At 41.1% G+C, this 23,974-nt stretch overlaps 2 non-coding genes across 2 annotated transcripts; both read right to left on the bottom strand.

The window, feature by feature from the left end:
* Positions 1-348: 348 nt before the first annotated feature.
* LOC148920621 (small nucleolar RNA R71) lies at positions 349-455 on the bottom strand. Its single transcript, XR_016123410.1, has one exon. It is a non-coding gene; the product is annotated as a small nucleolar RNA R71 (small nucleolar RNA).
* Positions 456-13,568: 13,113 nt separating this feature from the next.
* LOC148920620 (small nucleolar RNA R71) lies at positions 13,569-13,675 on the bottom strand. The gene has a single exon (XR_016123409.1). It is a non-coding gene; the product is annotated as a small nucleolar RNA R71 (small nucleolar RNA).
* Between the last annotated feature and the right edge of the window lie 10,299 nt (positions 13,676-23,974).

Here is a 23,974-nt window from a genome sequence, read left to right as displayed (position 1 = left end):
CATGGGAGACCTTGATATCCCAACAATTCCAGCATCCCCTTCAAGCATCTTGCTGCCCACCGCAGCTCGAAACTATGAGCTTAAATCTTCTCATCTTAATATGTTGCCTTCCTTTTATGGTTTACCTAATGAAGATCCATTAACCCATATAAAGGATATTTTTAATGCTGTGAGCTCTTTTCCCTTGACAGGTGTGACGGAAGATCAACTTCGAATGAGAGTGTTTCCTTACACTTTGAAAGACAAGGCGAAATATTGGTTGAATTCTTTGAAGCCTAGTTCACTCACGACTTGGGGAGCCATTCAAAAGAAGTTCTTGAGAAATACTTCTCCACGCAAAAAATCGACATGCTTAGGGACAAGATCTTACTATTTGCACAACAAGATGAAGAGTCGTTTTGTGAAGCATGGGAGAGATTCAATGGGCTGCTCAATCAATGTCCTCATCATGGGATTCCATTGAAGCTTCAGATGCGTATGTTTTATAAAGGACTAACCCCCTCTAGCCATAATATTGTCACTAATTTTGCAGGTGGTTCTTATAAGACTAAGACTCCCGAAGAAACATATGAACTCTTTGAGGAGATAGCAATGGAGACCCAACACACCGATACAAGAGGTAAACGTATTGCTGGTGGTCTAATGATTCTTCCAGTGTGCAGATTTCCAAATTGGAACAAAAGCTAGATGCCCTCCTTGCATTGAACTCAAGAATCCTTCAAAGGAAGTGTGTAGCATCTGTGAAACTCATGATCATCCTACCATTTCTTGTCCCCTTGGGGCTGCATATCCAGAATTTGTGCAAGAGCAAGCTAAGTTGGTGAATTCCTACAACCGAGGTCCAATAAATGATCCATATTCTCAAAGTTATAATCCAGGTTGGAGGAATCATCCAAACTTTTCATGGAGGAATACACAGAATCAAGCGAATCCCCCTTCACTCCAAAGGCCACAACAATCATCATCGTTGGAGGATATAGTGAAGCAAATGGCAATCAACCAATCCAATTTCCAGCAAACTACACAAGCTGCCATCTCCAAGTTGGAAGTCCAATTAGGCCAGATAGCTACGAAATAGCTCAAAGAGAACCTGGGAAATGGCCAAGCCAAACCGTGATCAATCCAAAAAACCAAGAAGCCAAGGCCGTTCATGTGCTCAGATCAGGTAAGATTGTTGATAACAAAGTTGGTTCTGATCTATCAAATGATGTTGTGGTTGTAGAGGATGAAGATGAAGAGAAACCACAGCTATGGAAGGAGAACAACCCAAAACGTCTGCTCCTAAGGCCAAATCTGATTCTCAGGAACCCAATCCATTTCAATTGCATAAAAGAGATGACAAATTTGTGCCATCGCATCTTCATCAAGATAGATACATCCCACCTCCTCCATATATTCCACCGATTCCATTTCCAGGCCGTTTGAAGGCAAATCAAGATAAGGCTTTTAAAGAGATTTATGATATTTTGAGTAAAGTTAATATCAATTTGCCCTTGCTTGATGTTGTTAAACAGATTCCTGCATATGGAAAGTTCATCAAGCACTTGATGACTCACAAGCTCAATTTTGCTCCAAGTGAAGAAGTAAAGCTCAACAAGAATGTGAGTGCTGTGTTGCAAAGGAAGCTTCCACCAAAACTAGAAGATCCTGGCAGCTTTGACATTCCCATTAACATTGGAGATAAGACGGTTGGAAGAGCCATGTTGGACTTGGGAGCAAGCATCAATGTAATGCCATATTCAGTTTATCAGGAGCTTGGCTTAGAAGGGATAAAGAAAACCTCAATTCGTCTTGAACTAGCTGATCATTCTATCAAATATCCTAAAGGTATTGTAGAAGATATTTTAGTTCAAGTTAATACACTCATTCTTCCGGCTGATTTTGTAGTTATGGATATGGAGGATAACCCATATGGAGACCGTGTTGATCCCATTCTCCTTCGGGCGACCATTCATGGCCACTGCAGACACAATCATCAAAGTGAAAGATGGCACCCTCTCCATGACTGTTTTGGGTGAAACTGTTGAATTTAAAGTGTTTGATGCTCTCTCTCAACCTTCTATCACTCTTGATACTTGTTTTTCAATTGATGTTGTGGATCATGAGGTTTCTTCTAAAATTGTGCAGAAAAAGTCTAATGATGCTCTAGAAGCGGTCCTAACACAAGAAGAGGAAGATCTCTATGAATCAGAGTTCCAAGAAGTGATGGCTGCCTTAGAAGTGTTTCAGCCATACCCACCATCCTTTAGGCCACCACTCGAGCCTCTTGAACCATCCTCCACAAAATTGGAGCCATCCATTATTACCCCACCAAAGCTAGAACTTAAACCTCTACCCAATCATCTTAAACATACTTATTTGGGTGCTAATGAAACTCTCCCTGTTATAATTGCTGCAGGTCTCACCTCACATGAAGAGGACAGCTTAATTGAAGTTCTGAAAGAGCATAAAACAGCCCTTGGATGGACCATAGCAGACATCAAAGGAATTAGTCCAAGCATGTGCATGCACCGAATTTTAATGGAAGAAGACAGCAAACCATCTCGTGATGCACAAAGAAGGCTAAATCCCAACATGAAAGAGGTGGTTAGGGCTGAAGTTTTAAAGCTACTTGATGTGGGAATCATCTACCCAATTTCAGATTCTAAGTGGGTGAGTCCTGTGCAAGTTGTTCCAAAGAAGTCCGGAATCACCGTTGTAAAGAATGAGAAGAATGAGCTAGTTCCAACACGAACTATCACCGGTTGGAGAGTTTGCATTGATTACAGGAAGTTGAACACATCCACAAGAAAATATCATTTTCCCTTGCCTTTCATTGATCAAATGCTTGACCGTTTATCTGGCCATGCTTACTACTGTTTTCTTGATAGATTTTCAGGTTATAATCAAATTCCCATTGCTCCGGAAGACCAGGAGAAAACCACGTTCACATGCCCATTCGGTACATTTGCTTATAGAAGGATGCCATTTGGTTTGTGCAATGCTCCAGCAACCTTCCAAAGATGCATGATGGCAATCTTTTCTGATATGGTGGAACGATTCATGGAGGTATTTATGGATGATTTTTCAGTTTTTGGTTCATCTTTTGATGATTGTCTTCACCACTTGTCTCTAGTGCTTAAAAGATGTCAGAAACAAATCTGATTTTGAATTGGGAGAAGTGTCACTTCATGGTAAGACAAGGAATTGTGCTAGGCCATGTTGTTTCAAGCAAGGGAATTGAAGTGGACAAAGCCAAGATAAATATCATCTCAAATCTACCACCCCCTTCCTCTGTTAAAAGAGTTAGAAGCTTTTTGGGCCATGCCGGATTCTATAGAAGGTTCATCAAAAAATTTTCAAGCATTTCAAGACCATTGTGTAATCTCCTTGCTAAGGATGCTGTTTTTGAGTTTGACGAAACTTGCATGGAAGCTTTTACGACCTTGAAGAAAGAGCTAACTTCAGCCCCTATTATCATAGCTCCAGATTGGTCTTTACCATTTGAAATAATGTGTGATGCCTCTGACTTTGCTATTGGTGCAGTTCTAGGTCAAAAGAAGAACAAGCTTCCCCATGTGATTCATTATGCGAGCCGGACCTTGAATGATGCCCAACTCAATTACTCCACAACAGAGAAGGAGTTGCTTGCTGTGGTTTTTGCTTTAGAAAAATTTCGTTCTTACCTTGTTGGTTCTAAAGTAATTGTTTATTCTGACCATGCTGCTCTTAGATACTTGCTCACTAAGAAGGACGCCAAACCACGCTTGATCAGATGGATTCTCTTGCTACAAGAGTTCAATTTGGAGATTCGAGACAAGAAGGGATGTGAAAATGTGGTGGCTGACCATTTGAGCAGAATTGTGATTGAAGAGCATGGAGAAGCTGTACTACCCTTGAATGAGACTTTCCCAGATGAACAACTATTTGTTGCCCAAGTCAAAGAGCCATGGTATGCTGATTTTGTTAATTATCTTGCTTGTGGTGTTCTTAGAAATGATCTAACTTATCAGGACAAAAAGAAGTTCTTTTCCATGGTGAAACATTATGTCTGGAATGAACCTTTCTTATTCAAGCATTGCCCAGATCAACTCATTAGAAGATGTGTTCCAGAAGAAGAACAAGAAAGCATCCTTAGGCATAGCCACGAATTGGCTTGTGGAGGCCACTTTGGAGCTAAGAAAACAGCACTTAAAATTTTACAATCAGGTTTCTTTTGGCCTACTCTATTCAAAGATGCATTTAATTTTTGTGTTAAGTGTGATAGGTGTCAAAGGATGGGAAACATAAGCCGCAGGAACGAAATGCCATTGAAGAACATACTCTTTGTGGAACTCTTCGATGTATGGGGTATTGATTTCATGGGACCATTCCCGTCTTCCTTTGGTTATACCTACATACTTGTTGCTGTTGATTATGTGTCTAAATGGGTGGAAGCCATAGCCACCAAAACCAATGATCATAAGGTGGTGCTGAAGTTCTTAAGGGACAATATTTTCACAAGGTTTGGTACTCCAAGGGCTGTCATTAGTGATGGAGGCAGCCACTTCTGCAACAAACCATTGAAGCACTCATGAAGAAGTACAACATCACCCACCGAGTCTCTACACCATATCATCCTCAAACTTCTGGTCAAGTAGAAATAAGCAACAGAGAAATTAAGCAGATCCTAGAGAAGGTAGTGAATAGTACAAGGAAAGATTGGGCTGCCAAGCTCAATGATGCATTATGGGCTTATAGGACTGCATATAAGACTCCCATCGGAATGAGCCCTTATCGTCTTGTGTTTGGGAAAGCCTGTCACTTGCCAATGGAGCTTGAACACAATGCTTTTTGGGCCATCAAGAAGTTGAATTTTGATCTGGACAAGGCCGGCCATGTTAGAAAGTTTCAGCTCAATGAGTTGGAAGAAATTAGACATGAGTCCTATGAGAATGCAAGGCTTTACAAAGAACGAACCAAGAGTTACCATGACAGGAACATTCAACGGAAAGAGTTCACCAAAGGTATGTCAGTTCTTTTGTTTAACTCACGTTTGCGTCTCTTTCCAGGAAAATTGAAGTCTAGGTGGCTTGGCCCATTCACCGTGGTCAATGTTTCTCCCTATGGAGCTGTGGAGATTCAAAACCCTAAAGATGGCTCGACTTTCAAAGTAAATGGACAACGTTTAAAGCCATTCTATGAGGGAGTGTCAGTTGGAATTCAAACTGGTCATGTGGTGGATCATCTTCCATTCGTACAATCAAGTTAGCTAATCGCATAATGTCTTGCCAAGACATTAACTAAGGCGCTTCTTGGGAGGCAACCCATGTGTTGAAGAATAAGGTGCTTGGTAGCTGTCGACCTAATCGCATCAAGAGGGAGTTTCTCTAATCCTTGGTCTTAAACTTTCCCCTTATTATTTACATGTTCTCACTCATCTTTGTTATGCTTTAACATTGAGGACAATGTTCAATTCAGGTCTGGGGGGGAGGTTTTCAATTTTGTTCATTTGTGTTTACAATTTTCGTCCGCTTGTCACTATTTTTATTTTATTTTTATTTTTGAATTTCATACAATCAATGCTATGGAGCTGCCATTGAGATTTTCATATCAGAAATTTTACACTTCACAAAGCTTTTGCTCTTAGAATTCTGGTGGCTAAGGTACCATGCTCAGATTATTGAAGGAGAATAGTGGAGACTACCCTAGTGAGCTATTTCGAGCCTAATTGCATTCTTGAGAGGGTTTAAAGTGTTTCTATTCCTCATCTCTACTTATTTTCTTCAATTCACTCTAAATGATCTCATTGTTCCATTTTGATTGAATACTAAGGATGATTCTCTTTGCAGATATCAGGTGCGTGCTCTCATTCATGAATGAACTCATTGAAGTGATGCTAGGCTATGTGTGTATAACCATTCTCTGTGCTTTCTTTTCACCCTACCCATTCGTGTGTTCCATCAGCTCTCTTGCAGCCAAACACTTCAAGCCTTTTTCTTCTATCACCCTCATAATTCCCCTAACCTTGTATCTCAATCTGAGATATTTAACCTATTATAGCCATACCCTATAGCTTAGAAATATACCAAGGTGTGCCAAGATAAAGTTTGAAGCAAGGAAGTTGCTGCCACATGCCTAAATGTAAATTGGTGTGAATCTGTGCAATGAAGTTAAAGAAGAAGTAGATCAAGTCAGCAAATAAGAAAGATAAAGAGAAAGTGTTTCGGAGAAAGTGTTTCGATTTGATCTAAATGTGAAATATAAGGTCTATGCCAGATGATGCTATGAAGTTGCAGCCATATCATTCTAAATCAATGATACCTTGCAGATCAATGAAGAATGCAACCTTGGTATGTTCTTAAGTTAATTGTGTTCTTTCCAACTCTTCCATTTCCCCTAACCTTAGCCATTCATTACAACCTTGAAAGACCTAGCTGATCTTTGAGGATGTATTCATGGGTGCTGGTATGTATGTGTGTATCTCTATTCTTAGTATTTGATTCCCTTCATGAGATCTAACCAAATATCCTGCTTCTATTTCATATACTCACTTATGCTTGTTTGAGAGAATAAAACCATAGGTTCTGAGTGATTGAGTGCTATATGTGAGAATTAGAGTTGAAGCATGTTCTTCCTTCAAGATTTGAGTATGTTTACTTTGAAGCCGTGTGCCTTTGAGCTATAGCTTCCACTTTACACACTTATTGATCATCTATCTTGGCAACTCTCTGGTGTTGGAGGTATGATTAAAGTTTTCTTTCATTTTCATTAGTCGTTTTCAAAGTTAGTTTTCTAACCTTTTGTTTTGTAGAGTCAGTAAAGCGTTTGTGGGTATCGTTTCTGTTAAACCCTCAGGAGACACAACTCCTCCTACTAGGGATGCCTAGAGGTTTAAAGGCTTGTTGCATATGCTCAATGCAAACGAGTTACCCGCAGAAGTGGTTTAGTTAAACTTCTTGTTTTGTTTTTAACTTTGTTTTCTTTTGTTTTGCTCGGGGACTAGCAAAATCTAGGTCTAGGGGTATTTGATCAGTTCACAATTGCATATCATTTTGTACCCTTCTAACTTATGATTTGGTTATGTTATTGAGTCAAACGTGTGCTTTTAATCCCTTTTCTGTTTATCATTCAGTTCATTGAGCCTTAGGTAGCAATGGTGCCTTTGGATAAGAAAAGATGCAAAATGGTGCAAAAACGAGCAGACTGGGTTGGCAACTCATTTCGGCCTTAACGTCTTTCTCCCAACTTTGATTGGCCCATATAATATGTGCCTGGAAAGATGAGAGTCTGAACTGCAAGATGGACTACTCAAATAGATCAATTGATTAAGTCAACCCCAATCCGTGAGCCCATCAAAATGCACACCATGCTCAGGAATGCAACTGCTAGCTGTTGAGTCATGTGCTGACAAGACAGCATGGAAACTCAGAAGGCATGGGCAGCTGACATTCCTAGAGGCATGGGCTACACATCAAATCAGCAGGCATGGGCTACACATCAAATCAGCAGCATGGGAACCTAATGGGCAGCTCAGACAAATGGGAATAGCTAGGAATGGGTGTGCTTCACCAGCCAAAGGGGGAGCACGAATTTGCACTCTATAAATAGAGTGATGCACACTCATTCAGAAAAAGTCACTCCATTCAGCCTAAAATTCACTTCAGCCATCCTCTAACACTCCCATCCTTCCCCAAACACTCCATTCAGTCCCAAATCACCAAAACAGCTCCAACAAGCCTTCCTTCCATTTCCCTACGAATTTCCTCTTTCTCTGCCATCACCACTCACCCAAACTCATCCCAAATCACCTCTTTAGTTGCCATACTCTAGATGTGAGGAAGGTCTTGGAGCAGCATTAGGTGTGGAGAAGCACTTGGAGAAGCCTTGGACACCACAAGTAACTTCAGAAATGGGTTTTTCCACTCTTATTACATTCATTATGTTTTCTCATTTCTGTTTAAGTTTCATTTCCATTATGAGTAGCTAAATTCATAACTAGGACTTCGATGTAACCTAACATGAATATTCTGGGTTTATAAGTTGAAGTTTTGAGTTTCAAGTTTGATTCATGATTCATGTTCTTATTCATTATGCTTATCAGTTAATATGCTTGTTTGGATGATTGATCACCATTAGAACTTGTACATTAGCTATCTTGGTTTGAATCATGAGTAGACACCATGCTTTGATTAATTGAACTATGAATAAGAAAAGCATGTATGGACATTCGACAACAGGATTAGATACATGCTTGGTTGTTTAAATTGTTCTTCTATGCTTAATGAGTTCTTAATGCTTAATTTAGGTTAGACAACAAATGATCAAGTTAAGGAATTAGGAACACATGGTTAGGACCAGACACCATGGCCTAATCACACTTTAGCTAGAATCAATCTTTGAATCGAATTAGACTTGTCACTTGACTCCTTATAACCTAGAATTGAATTGTTATGGTGAATCGAATGCCCTAGTCTCCCAATCTATTTTCCAGCCCACAAAAATACTCTTTGTTACATTTGCTCACTTTGCTTTTGTTTGAAATTTCGTTTTGCCTCATTTGTTCAACAATTACAATCACTCTTGGTTTAAATTCTATTTTGGACTTAACCTCCTACTTTCTTGAATTTGGTAATCTAAGTACATAACTAATTTTAACTTCTCAGTCCTCGTAGTGCGACCTCGTTACTTGTCTTGCTATATTACTAATTGGCCGTACAATTGCGAGTTAACATATTAACAACATGCTCGGCATGCGGGAAGAAGAAGAAGACCGGGCGGCATCGCCGCCGGGGCGTGGACCGACGGCGTGACACTCAGCGAGCGCCGCGTCGCCGGATGCATGCGAGTCGGTGCGCGCCGCTGCGAAGCTGGTCCGTCCCCGGCGAGTTCCGCCTCGGAGGCAACTCCTCTAAAGCTGCAGGCAGAGGCCGTTCGGTGGACCTCAATGCCGACCCGCTCCAAAACGCGGTCGACAAACCGAGCCTGCCGGGCCATCTTCTCTGCCGAGGGGCGAGGCTTCTTGAAGGCTTACTCTGCCTGTCCTTGAAGGCGGTGCAGTTTGTGAACCATATGATCCTCGGTTCACAAATGGAGCTGTCGAGATCGAACCTACGAAGAAGCTTCTTCGGGAGGAGGCCAGCGCGTCTTCAAGCCTCGTAAGTGCCTCTGCTTTTAAGCGTTTCCTGCCGTTCATTTCTGTCTCCTTCTAACGCTTTCATTTGCTATGCAGGCATCGATGGACATGTGGCTCTGCGTTAAGCGAGCCATTAATGCCACCGAGAAGGCGAAGAAGGCCTATGAAGGCGGCAGAGCAAAGGTTGCGAAGCGAGCAAGGCCATCAAGCCCGAGCAAACTTGGCCAAGGACATGCAAGCTGCTGAGCGGCAGGTAAAGGTTTATCGGGCCAAGCTTGGCGAGATGTCGGCGGCTTTGGAGTCGGCGCGGCTGGCGGCGAAGGAGGCTCTGGAGTCGAGGAGGCGGTCGGGTGGCTTCGAGGAGTCCGAGCGGACCAGGGCTTCGAGATCGAGGCTGCCGTCGGAGGCGATCGGGGCTATCGTCGGTCTGCGAGTTTTCTACCTTGGCCTGGACAAGGAGGTAGGCTCGAAAATGGCGGACCTTCTCTACCGTTTCAGCGGTACAACCCCGGAAAAGCTCAACCTCAATTTCATTGCCGATCCCCCTTCCTGAAGGCATGACCGAAGAGATGGTCGAGGAGTCACGAGGGGAGGACATGACAAAGGAGGTCCCGCGATCCCCAAGGGAAGTCTGCCGAGGCGATAGTCTGCCCAGTGCCGATGAGTGCCGTCTGATGGAGGATTCTGAAGTAGCTGCTTTGTTTCCAATTTTTATCTTTATAAACTTACTGCCGAGGCAATTTTTAAGTGTTTAATTAAATTTTGATGCCGTAGGCATTTTTGTAATTCTGTTACAACTCTGATGCTGTTGGCATCTTTCAATTTAACGTTATGTTTTCACTTTAAGTCACTTTAAGTTAGTTGCATCTTTCTTATGAATCGGTAAGCGTACTTAGGAGATTTTCACTTTTCTGTTTAATGCGAAGGCTACTAAACAAAGTCACTGGCCGTTGGTAATAACATTTCCTTTCAAGCAAAAGTTCCTAGTGTTAAGGATTTGAAACCATTAGGCGTGCTTGCGATGGCAAACAACGCCCGTAATTACCGAAGATAATAAAGGTCAATAAAGTCTTCGTTGTCCCTTAATCGGTAGGATAATGGCGATGCCAAAGTGTGGAGTTTATTGCCACCGGTGGTCCCTACCGATTCCTTTTTGAACAAAATGGAGAGATTGAAAGGTACAACAAAGGTTCTGAATGCATGAGCCGAAGGCCCTTTCATTGATATGCTGCGAAGGCAAACGTACAATTTTGAGTCGCTTTACAATTTAAAACCGCCGTTGGCTGGAAGCGCTATCATGCGAAGGCTGTGCTTGTAGAAGTGCGAGGCTCTTGGACCCCTCCGTGATCTGCCGTAGGCCAGGTGATTTCATTTGAAATAATACTTCAAATGCTCTACATTCCAAGGATGACCGAGGGTCTTTCCGTTGGAGTCTCTAAGTCGATAAGTCCCGATCTGGATACCGATGATTTCGTAGGGTCCCTCGGGGAAGGTCGGAGGTTCCTTCCGTAGGATTCTTGGTTGCCGAGAGACTTTCCGCATGACCCAATCTCCGATTCGGAAAGAGCGGGATCTGACCCGAGTCATAGTGCAGAGCGCGTTGCTTGTAAGCCGTTCGAAGGTTGGCTTGTGCTCGGCGTTCTTTGAGTAGGTCGAGGCTTAAAGCAGCGCTTCCTCGTTCGCTTCGGTCGAAGGTTTCCGTTGGTAGGAAGGCTCTCCGATTTCCACGAGGACCGCCTCTGAACCGAAAGCCATAGAGAATGGTGTTTCCCGAGTTGCCGTGCGGTAGGATGTCGGATGGCCCATAGCGCTTCTGGAAGCTTTTCCGCCAGCTCCTTGGCTTTGTTAAGCTGCTGTTTCAACAGCTTCTTGACAATTTTGTTCATAACCGACCTGTCCGTTCGATTGAAGTGCTGGCGAAGCAAAGAACAGGTTGATTTTGAGTCGGGTGCAGAATTCCCTAAAGATTTCGAATCAAACTGCCATTGATCAGTTCACAATTGCATATCATTTGTACCCTTCTAACTTATGATTTGTTTATGTTATTGAGTCAAACGTGTGCTTTTAATCCCTTTTCTGTTTATCATTCAGTTCATTGAGCCTTAGATAGCAATAGTGCCTTTGGATAAGAAAAGATGCAAAATGGTGCAAAAACGAGCAGACTGGGTTGGCAACTCATTTCGGCCTTAACGTCTTTCTCCCAACTTTGATTGGCCCATATAATATGTGCCTGGAAAGATGAGAGTCTGAACTGCAAGATGGACTACTCAAATAGATCAATTGATTAAGTCAACCCCAATCCGTGAGCCCATCAAAATGCACACCATGCTCAGGAATGCAACTGCTGGCTGTTGAGTCATGTGCTTGACAAGACAGCATGGAAACTCAGAAGGCATGGGCAATTGACATTCCTAGAGGCATGGGCTACACATCAAATCAACAGCATGGAAACTCAGAAGGCATGGGCAATTGACATTCCTAGAGGCATGGGCTACACATCAAATCAGCAGCATGGGAACCTAATGGGCAGCTCAGACAAATGGGAATAGCTAGGAATGGGTGTGCTTCACCAGCCAAAGGGGGAGCACGAATTTGCACTCTATAAATAGAGTGATGCACACTCATTCAAAGAAATGTCACTCCATTCAGCCTAAAATTCACTTCAGCCATCCTCTAACACTCCCATCCTTCCCCAAACACTCCACTCAGTCCCAAATCACCAAAACAGCTCCAACAAGCCTTCCTTCCATTTCCCTACGAATTTCCTCTTTCTCTGCCATCACCACTCACCCAAACTCATCCCAAATCACCTCTTTAGTTGCCATACTCTAGATGTGAGGAAGGTCTTGGAGCAGCATTAGGTGTGGAGAAGCACTTGGAGAAGCCTTGGACATCACAAGTAACTTCAGAAATGGGTTTTTCCACTCTTATTACATTCATTATGTTTTCTCATTTCTGTTTAAGTTTCATTTCCATTATGAGTGGCTAAATTCATAACTAGGACTTCGATGTAACCTAACATGAATATTCTGGGTTTATAAGTTGAAGTTTTGAGTTTCAAGTTTGATTCATGATTCATGTTCTTATTCATTATGCTTATCAGTTAATATGCTTGTTTGGATGATTGATCACCATTAGAACTTGTATATTAGCTATCTTGGTTTGAATCAAGAGTAGACACCATGCTTTGATTCGAATTGAACTATGAATAAGAAAAGTATGGATGGACATTCGACAACAGGATTAGATACATGCTTGGTTGTTTAAATTGTTCTTCTATGCTTAATGAGTTCCTAATGTTTAATTTAGGTTAGACAACAAATGATCAAGTTAGGGAATTAGGAACACAAGGTTAGGACCAGACACCATGGCCTAATTATACTTTAGCTAGAATCAATCTTTGAATCTGAATTAGACTTGTCACTTGACTCCTTATAACCTAGAATTGAATTGTTATGGTGAATCGAATGCCCTAGTCTCCCAATCTGTTTTCCAGCCCACAAAAACACTCTTTGTTACATTTGCTCACTTTGCTTTTGTTTGAAATTTCGTTTTGCCTCCATTTGTTCAACAATTACAATCACTCTTGCTTTAAATTCTATTTTAGACTTAACCTCCTACTTTCTTGAATTTGGTAATCTAAGTACATAACTAATTTTAACTTCTCAGTCCTCGTGGGTACGACCTGTACTTGTCTTGCTATATTACTAATTGGCCCGTACAATTGCGAGTTAACATATTAACAACAAATTTTGGCGCCGTTGCCGGGGATTGAATGAAAGTTCTTCCCTGGTTATGTGCCCAAGGTTACCCTATTCTTTTAGTAGTACTAATTAACTCAAGTTATTTTCTGTTTCAGGTAGTTTATGTCTAGAAATCCCTTACTTGAACAAGTGAGGTCTTCATTCCAACGTTCGAGATCTTTGAACACAAGACCATCTTTGCAACCAAACCGGGTGATCTCTGAAATTCAGAATCGTCTAGAAAGAGAGTTGGCAACTGCGAAAGAGCAAGCCATTGCCACATTTGAAGGTCTTGCTATCCACACTGACCTCCCAGGTTCTTCACCTTCAAATTCGGAATCAAGTTCAGACTAAGAAGAAGAAGAAGAGATGGCTGCCAATGAGTTCATGGGAGACCTTGATATCCCAACAATTCCAGCATCCCCTTCAAGCATCTTGCTGCCCACCGCAGCTCGAAACTATGAGCTTAAATCTTCTCATCTTAATATGTTGCCTTCCTGTTATGGTTTACCTAATGAAGATCCATTAACCCATATAAAGGATATTTTTAATGCTGTGAGCTCTTTTCCTTGACAGTTGTGACGGAAGATCAACTTCGAATGAGAGTGTTTCCTTACACTTTGAAAGACAAGGCGAAATATTGGTTGAATTCTTTGAAGACTAGTTCACTCACGACTTGGGGAGCCATTCAAAGAAGTTCTTAGAGAAATACTTCTCCTCAAAAAACCGACATGCTTAGGGACAAGATCTTACTATTTGCACAACAAGATGATGAGTCATTTTGTGAAGCATGGGAGAGATTCAATGGGCTGCTCAATCAATGTCCTCATCATGGGATTCCATTGAAGCTTCAGATGCGTATGTTTTATAAAGGACTAACCCCCTCTAGCCATAATATTGTCACTAATTTTGCAGGTGGTTCTTATAAGACTAAGACTCCAGAAGAAACATATGAACTCTTTGAGGAGATAGCAATGGAGACCCAACACACCGATACAAGAGGTAAACGTATTGCTGGTGGTTCTAATGATTCTTCCAGTGTGCAGATTTCCAAATTGGAACAAAAGCTTGATGCCCTCCTTGCATTGAACTCAAGAAACCCTTCAAAGGAAGTGTGTAGCATCTGTGAAACTCATGATCATCCTACCATTTCTTGTCCCCTTGGGGCTGCATATCCAGAATTTGTGCAAGAGCAAGCTAAGTTGGTGAATTCCTACAACCGAGGTCCAATAAATGATCCATATTCTCAAAGTTATAATCCAGGTTGGAGGAATCATCCAAACTTTTCATGGAGGAATACACAGAATCAAGCGAATCCCCCTTCACTCCAAAGGCCACAACAATCATCATCGTTGGAGGATATAGTGAAGCAAATGGCAATCAACCAATCCAATTTCCAGCAAACTACAAGCTGCCATCTCCAAGTTGGAAGTCCAATTAGGCCAGATAGCTACCGAAATAGCTCAAAGAGAACCTGGGAAATGGCCAAGCCAAACCGTGATCAATCCAAAAAACCAAGAAGCCAAGGCCGTTCATGTGCTCAGATCAGGTAAGATTGTTGATAACAAAGTTGGTTCTGATCTATCAAATGATGTTGTGGTTGTAGAGGATGAAGATGAAGAGGAAACCACAGCTATGGATGGAGAACAACCCAAAACATCCCAATCTGCTCCTAAGGCCAAATCTGATTCTCAGGAACCCAATCCATTTCAATTGCATAAAAGAGATGACAAATTTGTGCCATCGCATCTTCATCAAGATAGATACATCCCACCTCCTCCATATATTCCACCGATTCCATTTCCAGGCCGTTTGAAGAAGGCAAATCAAGATAAGGCTTTTAAAGAGATTTATGATATTTTGAGTAAAGTTAATATCAATTTGCCCTTGCTTGATGTTGTTAAACAGATTCCTGCATATGGAAAGTTCATCAAGCACTTGATGACTCACAAGCTTAATTTTGCTCCAAGTGAAGAAGTAAAGCTCAACAAGAATGTGAGTGCTGTGTTGCAAAGGAAGCTTCCACAAAACTAGAAGATCCTGGCAGCTTTGACATTCCCATTAACATCGGAGATAAGACGGTTGGAAGAGCCATGTTGGACTTGGGAGCAAGCATCAATGTAATGCCATATTCAGTTTATCAGGAGCTTGGCTTAGAAGGGATAAAGAAAACCTCAATTCGTCTTGAACTAGCTGATCATTCTATCAAATATCCTAAAGGTATTGTAGAAGATATTTTAGTTCAAGTTAATACACTCATTCTTCCCGCTGATTTTGTAGTGATGGATATGGAGGATAACCCATATGGAAACCGCGTTGATCCCATTCTCCTCGGGCGACCATTCATGGCCACTGCAGACACAATCATCAAAGTGAAAGATGGCACCCTCTCCATGACTGTTTTGGGTGAAACTGTTGAATTTAAAGTGTTTGATGCTCTCTCTCAACCTTCTATCACTCTCGATACTTGTTTTTCAATTGATGTTGTGGATCATGAGGTTTCTTCTAAAATTATGCAGAAAAAGTCTAATGATTCTCTAGAAGCGGTCCTAACACAAGAAGAGGAAGATCTCTATGAATCAGAGTTCCAAGAGGTGATGGCTGCCTTAGAAGTGTTTCAGCCATACCCACCATCCTTTAGGCCACCGCTCGAGCCTCTTGGACCATCCTCCACAAAATTGGAGCCATCCATTATTACCCCACCAAAGCTTGAAACTCTCCCTGTTATAATTGCTGCAGGTCTCACCTCACATGAAGAGGACAGCTTAATTGAAGTTCTGAAAGAGCATAAAACAGCCCTTGGATGGACCATAGCAGACATCAAAGGAATTAGTCCAAGCATGTGCATGCACCGAATTTTAATGGAAGAAGACAGTAAACCATCTCGTGATGCACAAAGAAGGCTAAATCCCAACATGAAAGAGGTGGTTAGGGCTGAAGTTTTAAAGCTACTTGATGTGGGAATCATCTACCCAATTTCAGATTCTAAGTGGGTGAGTCCTGTGCAAGTTGTTCCAAAGAAGTCCGGAATCACCGTTGTAAAGAATGAGAAGAATGAGCTAGTTCCAACACGAACTATCACTGGTTGGAGAGTTTGCATCGATTACAGGAAGTTGAACACATCCACAAGAAAAGATCATTTTCCCTTGCCTTTCATTGATCAAATGCTTGACCGTTTATCTGGCCATGCTTACTACTGTTTTCTTGATGGATTTTCAGGGTATAATCAAATTCCCATTGCTCCGGAAGACCAGGAGAAAACCACGTTCACATGCCCATTCGGTACATTTGCTTATAGAAGGATGCCATTTGGTTTGTGCAATGCTCCAGCAACTTTCCAAAGATGCATGATGGCAATCTTTTCTGATATGGTGGAACGATTCATGGAGGTATTTATGGATGATTTTTCAGTTTTTGGTTCATCTTTTGATGATTGTCTTCACCACTTGTCTCTAGTGCTTAAAAGATGTCAGGAAACAAATCTGATTTTGAATTGGGAGAAGTGTCACTTCATGGTAAGACAAGGAATTGTGCTAGGCCACGTTGTTTCAAGTAAGGGAATTGAAGTGGACAAAGCCAAGATAAATATCATCTCAAATCTACCACCCCCTTCCTCTGTTAAAAGAGTTAGAAGCTTTCTGGGCCATGCCGGATTCTATAGAAGGTTCATCAAAAAATTTCGAGCATTTCAAGACCATTGTGTAATCTCCTTGCTAAGGATGCTGTTTTTGAGTTTGACGAAACTTGCATGGAAGCTTTTACGACCTTGAAGAAAGAGCTAACTTCAGCCCCTATTATCAAGCTCCAGATTGGTCTTTACCATTTGAAATAATGTGTGATGCCTCTGACTTTGCTATTGGTGCAGTTCTAGGTCAAAAGAAGAACAAGCTTCCCCATGTGATTCATTATGCGAGCCGGACCTTGAGTGATGCCCAACTCAATTACTCCACAACAGAGAAGGAGTTGCTTGCTGTGGTTTTTGCTTTAGAAAAATTTCGTTCTTACCTTGTTGGTTCTAAAGTAATTGTTTATTCTGACCATGCTGCTCTTAGATACTTGCTCACTAAGAAGGACGCCAAACCACGCTTGATCAGATGGATTCTCTTGCTGCAAGAGTTCGATTTGGAGATTCGAGACAAGAAGGGATGTGAAAATGTGGTGGCTGACCATTTGAGCAGAATTGTGGTTGAAGAGCAAGGAGAAGCTGTACTACCCTTGAATGAGACTTTCCCGGATGAACAGCTATTTGTTGCCCAAGTCAAAGAGCCATGGTATGTTGATTTTGTTAATTATCTTGCTTGTGGTGTTCTTAGAAATGATCTAACTTATCAGGACAAAAAGAAGTTCTTTTCCATGGTGAAACATTATGTCTGGGATGAACCTTTCTTATTCAAGCATTGCCCAGATCAACTCATTAGAAGATGTGTTCCAGAAGAAGAACAAGAAAGCATCCTTAGGCATAGCCACGAATTGGCTTGTGGAGGCCACTTTGGAGCTAAGAAAACAGCACTTAAAATTTTGCAATCAGGTTTCTTTTGGCCTACTCTATTCAAAGATGCATTTAATTTTTGTGTTAAGTGTGATAGGTGTCAAAGGATGGGAAACATAAGCCGCAGGAACGAAATGCCATTGAAGAACATACTCTTTGTGGAACTCTTCGATGTATGGGGTATTGATTTCATGGGACCATTCCCATCTTCCTTTGGATATACCTACATACTTGTTGCTGTTGATTATGTGTCTAAATGGGTGGAAGCCATAGCCACCAAAACCAATGATCATAAGGTGGTGCTGAAGTTCCTGAGGAACAATATTTTCACAAGGTTTGGTACTCCAAGGGCTGTCATTAGTGATGGAGGCAGCCACTTCTGCAACAAGCCATTTGAAGCACTCATGAAGAAGTACAACATCACCCACCGAGTCTCTACACCATATCATCCTCAAACTTCTGGTCAAGTAGAAATAAGCAACAGAGAAATTAAGCAGATCCTAGAGAAGGTGGTGAATAGTACAAGGAAAGATTGGGCTGCCAAGCTCAATGATGCATTATGGGCTTATAGGACTGCATATAAGACTCCCATCGGAATGAGCCCTTATCGTCTTGTGTTTGGGAAAGCCTGTCACTTGCCAATGGAGCTTGAACACAATGCTTTTTGGGCCATCAAGAAGTTGAATTTTGATCTGGACAAGGCCGGCCATGTTAGAAAGTTTCAGCTCAATGAATTGGAAGAAATTAGACATGAGTCCTATGAGAATGCAAGGCTTTACAAAGAACGAACCAAGAGTTACCATGACAGGAACATTCAACGGAAAGAGTTCACCAAAGGTATGTCAGTTCTTTTGTTTAACTCACGTTTGCGTCTCTTTCCAGGAAAATTGAAGTCTAGGTGGCTTGGTGTTGTGTTCCTTCCAAGTGCCAATATATGGTTAGTATAATGGTACAAGTAAGGGTGTCGAACCACAGGGACCGATTGGGCCTCTATAAATTACAAGTTTTGAAAGAACCCTAACTAAAAGTGAAAGTAACAAATTGCGAGTAGTTTGTGTTGTAAATGAAAGATAACTTAAAATGCAAGACGAATGTAGCAGCGAATGAGATATTGATGTAAGAAGAATAGGGATGAGACCAGGGATTTCGAATTCACCATTGCAAAACCAATTCCATGTTTATAAAATTAAACCGTATTCAACTACCAACCTGTTTCCAGAGTTCGTTTTACATATATATGATCAGCCATATGATGTGTGGTTTTGATCAAATTCTCCTAATATGCAACCTAATTGGGATGTTCAACTTTGGTTCCAAGTTAAGAGTCATTACCATGCAAGAAAACGTTAAAGAACCAAAGAAAACACATGGCAGGATGTTTGCATAGCATTCTCTTCATTCATTCACATGTCTACCAAGATTAAGCATGATGTTTACAATAACCTTGACTAGATAATCTGTAGGCAACCCTAATGGTGATCAGACATTAAAATTGACAAACAAATTTAACAATAGATTCAGTGAATGAAACAAGAAACAGATTGATGAACTGAATACTTTAACTTAGAAACATGGATCAATGTTGCAAGGCTACATCGAAATCCCTAGCTATGAATTTAGTTACACATCATGTTCACAAAGATTAAAACGAAAATAAACAACATGAGTGAAAATAAATTCATGAGAGGAAACCCTTGAACCAATTCTGATGTTGAACTTCTCCAAGAACAGCCTCCTGCGATGAGTCTTGATGGTGGAAATATATGGGCGGCTAGGGTTTTAGTGTGTGTGAAAGGGGAGAATAACAAAAAGAAGGATGTCTAGGGTTGTGAAATTCGTCCAAAATAAATAGGGTCTGTGAAAGTGGCTAAAAGGCAAGTTTTTATGGGGTAAAAGAAACAGGCTGTCAGATATTCCAAAGAGATCCTAATAAATCAGCCTTTATTTTGCACGTTTTTGCCTTATTTGGCACCTCCAAATCAGGCTAGAAATCCCCATTACTTTCCCATTCGCTCTTAGTCTTTAAACAAGCCAGGTTCACTTTGGATCTTTATTTGGACTTCAAAACAGGTCACGAAATTTCTTTCCACGTTTGAATAGTGGCCAGCTCCAAAAATGACATGTTTTGATTTCTTTTGCCTTCAACTTGATCCTAAAGTAGGTGCAACTGCATACTAACACAAAATAGGGTAAAACGCAACATGTTTAACTCAAAAATATCACAAATAGACTAGAAATGGATGGTATAAATGTATAAATATATGAGTTATCACTTGGCCCATTCACCGTGGTCAATGTGTCTCCCTATGGAGCTGTGGAGATTCAAAACCCTAAAGATGGCTCGACTTTCAAAGTAAATGGACAACGTTTAAAGCCATTCTATGAGGGAGTGTCAGTTGGAATTCAAACTGGTCATGTGGTGGATCATCTTCCATTCGTACAATCAAGTTAGCTAATCGCATAATGTCTTGCCAAGACATTAACTAAGGCGCTTCTTGGGAGGCAACCCATGTGTTGAAGAATAAGGTGCTTGGTAGCTGTCGACCTAATCGCATTATGAGGAGTTTCTCTAATCCTTGGTCTTAAACTTTCCCTTATTATTTACATGTTCTCACTCATCTTTGTTATGCTTTAACATTGAGGACAATGTTCAATTCAGTCTGGGAGGTTTTCAATTTTGTTCATTTGTGTTTACAATTTTAGTCCGCTTGTCACTATTTTATTTTTATTTATTTTTATTTTTTGAATTTCATACAATCAATGCTATGGAGCTGCCATTGAGATTTTCATATCAGAAATTTTACACTTCACAAAGCTTTTGCTCTTAGAATTCTGGTGGCTAAGGTACCATGCTCAGATTATTGAAGGAGAATAGTGGAGACTACCCTAGTGAGCTATTTCGAGCCTAATTGCATTCTTGAGAGGGTTTAAAGTGTTTCTATTCCTCATCTCTACTTATTTTCTTCAATTCACTCTAAATGATCTCATTGTTCCATTTGATTGAATACTAAGGATGATTCTCTTTGCAGATATCAGTCGTGCTCTCATTCATGAATGAACTCATTGAAGTGATGCTAGGCTATGTGTGTATAACCATTCTCTGTGCTTTCTTTTCACCTACCCATTCGTGTGTTCCATCAGCTCTCTTGCAGCCAAACACTTCAAGCCTTTTTCTTCTATCACCCTCATAATTCCCCTAACCTTGTATCTCAATCTGAGATATTTAACCTATTATAGCCATACCTATAGCTTAGAAATATACCAAGGTGTGCCAAGATAAAGTTTGAAGCAAGGAAGTTGCTTGCCACATGCCTAAATGTAAATTGGTGTGAATCGTACAATGAAGTTAAAGAAGAAGTAGATCAATTCAGCAAATAAGAAAGATAAAGAGAAAGTGTTTGGAGAAAGTGTTTGATTTGATCTAAATGTGAAATATAAAGTCTATGCCAGATGATGCTATGAAGTTGCAGCCATATTATTCTAAATCAATGATACCTTGCAGATCAATGAAGAATGCAACCTTGGTATGTTCTTAAGTTAATTGTGTTCTTTCCAACTCTTCCATTTCCCTAACCTTAGCCATTCATTACAACCTTGTGAAAGACCTAGCTGATCTTTGAGGATGTATTCATGGGTGCTGGTATGTATGTGTGTATCTCTATTCTTAGTATTTGATTCCCTTCATGAGATCTAACCAAATATCCTGCTTCTATTTCATATACTCACTTATGCTTGTTTGAGAGAATAAAACCATAGGTTCTGAGTGATTGAGTGCTATATGTGAATTAGAGTTGAAGCATGTTCTTCCTTCAAGATTTGAGTATGTTTACTTTGAAGCCGTGTGCGTTTGAGCTATAGCTTCCACTTTACACACTTATTGATCATCTATCTTGGCAACTCTCTGGTGTTGGAGGTATGATTAAAGTTTTCTTTCATTTTCATTAGTCGTTTTCAAAGTTAGTTTTCTAACCTTTTGTTTTGTAGAAATTAAAAGCGTTTGTGGTATCGTTTCTGTTAAACCTCAGAGACACAACTCCTCCTACTAGGATGCCTAGAGTTTAAAGGCTTGTTGCATATGCTCAATGCAAGCAGAGTTACCATAGAACTGGTTTAGTTAAACTTCTTGTTTTGTTTTTAACTTTGTTTTCTTTTGTTTTGCTAGGACTAGCAAAATCTAGGTCTGGGAGTATTTGATCAGTTCACAATTGCATATCATTTTGTACCCTTCTAACTTATGATTTGGTTATGTTATTGAGTCAAGCGTGTGCTTTAATCCCTTTTCTGTTTATCATTCAGTTCATTGAGTCTTAGATAGCAATGGTGCCTTTGGATAAGAAAAGATGCAAAATGGTGCAAAACAGGCAGACTGGGTTGGCAACTCATTTCGGCCTTAACGTCTTTCTCCCAACTTTGATTGGCCCATATAATATGTGCCTGGAAAGATGAGAGTCTGAACTGCAAGATGGACTACTCAAATAGATCAATTGATTAAGTCAACCCCAATCCGTGAGCCCATCAAAATGCACACCATGCTCAGGAATGCAACTGCTAGCTGTTGAGTCATGTGCTGACAAGACAGCATGGAAACTCAGAAGGCATGGGCAATTGACATTCCTAGAGGCATGGGCTACACATCAAATCAACAGCATGGAAACTCAGAAGGCATGGGCAATTGACATTCCTAGAGGCATGGGCTACACATCAAATCAGCAGCATGGCTCAGAAGGCATGGGCTACACATCAAATCAGCAGCATGGGAACCTAATGGGCAGCTCAGACAAATGGGAATAGCTAGGAATGGGTGTGCTTCACCAGCCAAAGGGGGAGCACGAATTTGCACTCTATAAATAGAGTGATGCACACTCATTCAAAGAAATGTCACTCCATTCAGCCTAAAATTCACTTCAGCCATCCTCTAACACTCCCATCCTTCCCCAAACACTCCATTCAGTCCCAAATCACCAAAACAGCTCCAACAAGCCTTCCTTCCATTTCCCTACGAATTTCCTCTTTCTCTGCCATCACCACTCACCCAAACTCATCCCAAATCACCTCTTTAGTTGCCATACTCTAGATGTGAGGAAGGTCTTGGAGCAGCATTAGGTGTGGAGAAGCACTTGGAGAAGCCTTGGACACCACAAGTAACTTCAGAAATGGGTTTTCCACTCTTATTACATTCATTATGTTTTCTCATTTCTGTTTAAGTTTCATTTCCATTATGAGTAGCTAAATTCATAACTAGGACTTCGATGTAACCTAACATGAATATTCTGGGTTTATAAGTTGAAGTTTTGAGTTTCAAGTTTGATTCATGATTCATGTTCTTATTCATTATGCTTATCAGTTAATATGCTTGTTTGGATGATTGATCACCATTAGAACTTGTATATTAGCTATCTTGGTTTGAATCAAGAGTAGACACCATGCTTTGATTCGAATTGAACTATGAATAAGAAAAGTATGGATGGACATTCGACAACAGGGATTAGATACATGCTTGGTTGTTTAAATTGTTCTTCTATGCTTAATGAGTTCCTAATGTTTAATTTAGGTTAGACAACAAATGATCAAGTTAGGGAATTAGGAACACAAGGTTAGGACCAGACACCATGGCCTAATTATACTTTAGCTAGAATCAATCTTTGAATCTGAATTAGACTTGTCACTTGACTCCTTATAACCTAGAATTGAATTGTTATGGTGAATCGAATGCCCTAGTCTCCCAATCTGTTTTCCAGCCCACAAAAACACTCTTTGTTACATTTGCTCACTTTGCTTTTGTTTGAAATTTCGTTTTGCCTCATTTGTTCAACAATTACAATCACTCTTGCTTTAAATTCTATTTTAGACTTAACCTCCTACTTTCTTGAATTTGGTAATCTAAGTACATAACTAATTTTAACTTCTCGATCCTCGTGGGTACGACCTTGTACTTGTCTTGCTATATTACTAATTGGCCCGTAATTGCGAGTTAACATATTAACAACAGCCATTATCCTTGACGATGGCGTATGGGATGCCGAATCGGCAGCAAATGTTTGTCGAGCGAAATCTTGACCACGGCTGCCGTTATTATCGCTAGGACGCCTTGGCTTCTACCCATTTGGTGAAGTAGTCTACGGCAATGACAGCGTGTTGACTGACCCTTGCCCTCACGGCATCGGACCAATTAGGTCTAGTCCCCCCGGCGAGCGGCCCACGGGCTCCTGATCGGCGGCGGCGGCTCGGCGAGAATATGAGGGACACTACCGACGGCATTTGTCACACCTTCGACTAATGTGTTCGCATCACGGTGAAGAGTCGGCCAGAAATAACCTGTCGGAAGACCTTGTGTGCGGCGATCGGGATCAGAGTGGTCACGCATATTCCACTTTGTGGACCTTCGGGCGTAGTCCCTGCTCCTAGTTAGGCACTTTAGATCACGGCGTCGTGTAGCCTCGGCATGCAGAACATTGTCGATGCTGTGTATCTCTTGATCGTGCAGAGTTTTCGAGCTTAGGTCTTATCGGTAGGGAGGGTTCGGTTGTAGGAAGACATAGATTGGAGACATCCATGTGTCTTGAAGCAGTACACACCTCACCGGCAGTTGTGCTCATTTGGGATAATATCTCCACGGTACCTTCCTTCCGATCTCGTCATTTATTGCAA

This window comes from Prunus mume, linkage group LG1, assembly GCF_029339155.1.
Source record: "Prunus mume cultivar Tortuosa linkage group LG1, ASM2933915v1, whole genome shotgun sequence".
In the NCBI taxonomy this organism is placed as follows: Eukaryota; Viridiplantae; Streptophyta; class Magnoliopsida; order Rosales; family Rosaceae; genus Prunus; species Prunus mume.
Note: the sequence above shows the minus strand (reverse complement) of the source record. Positions and strands in the feature narration are given on the sequence as shown.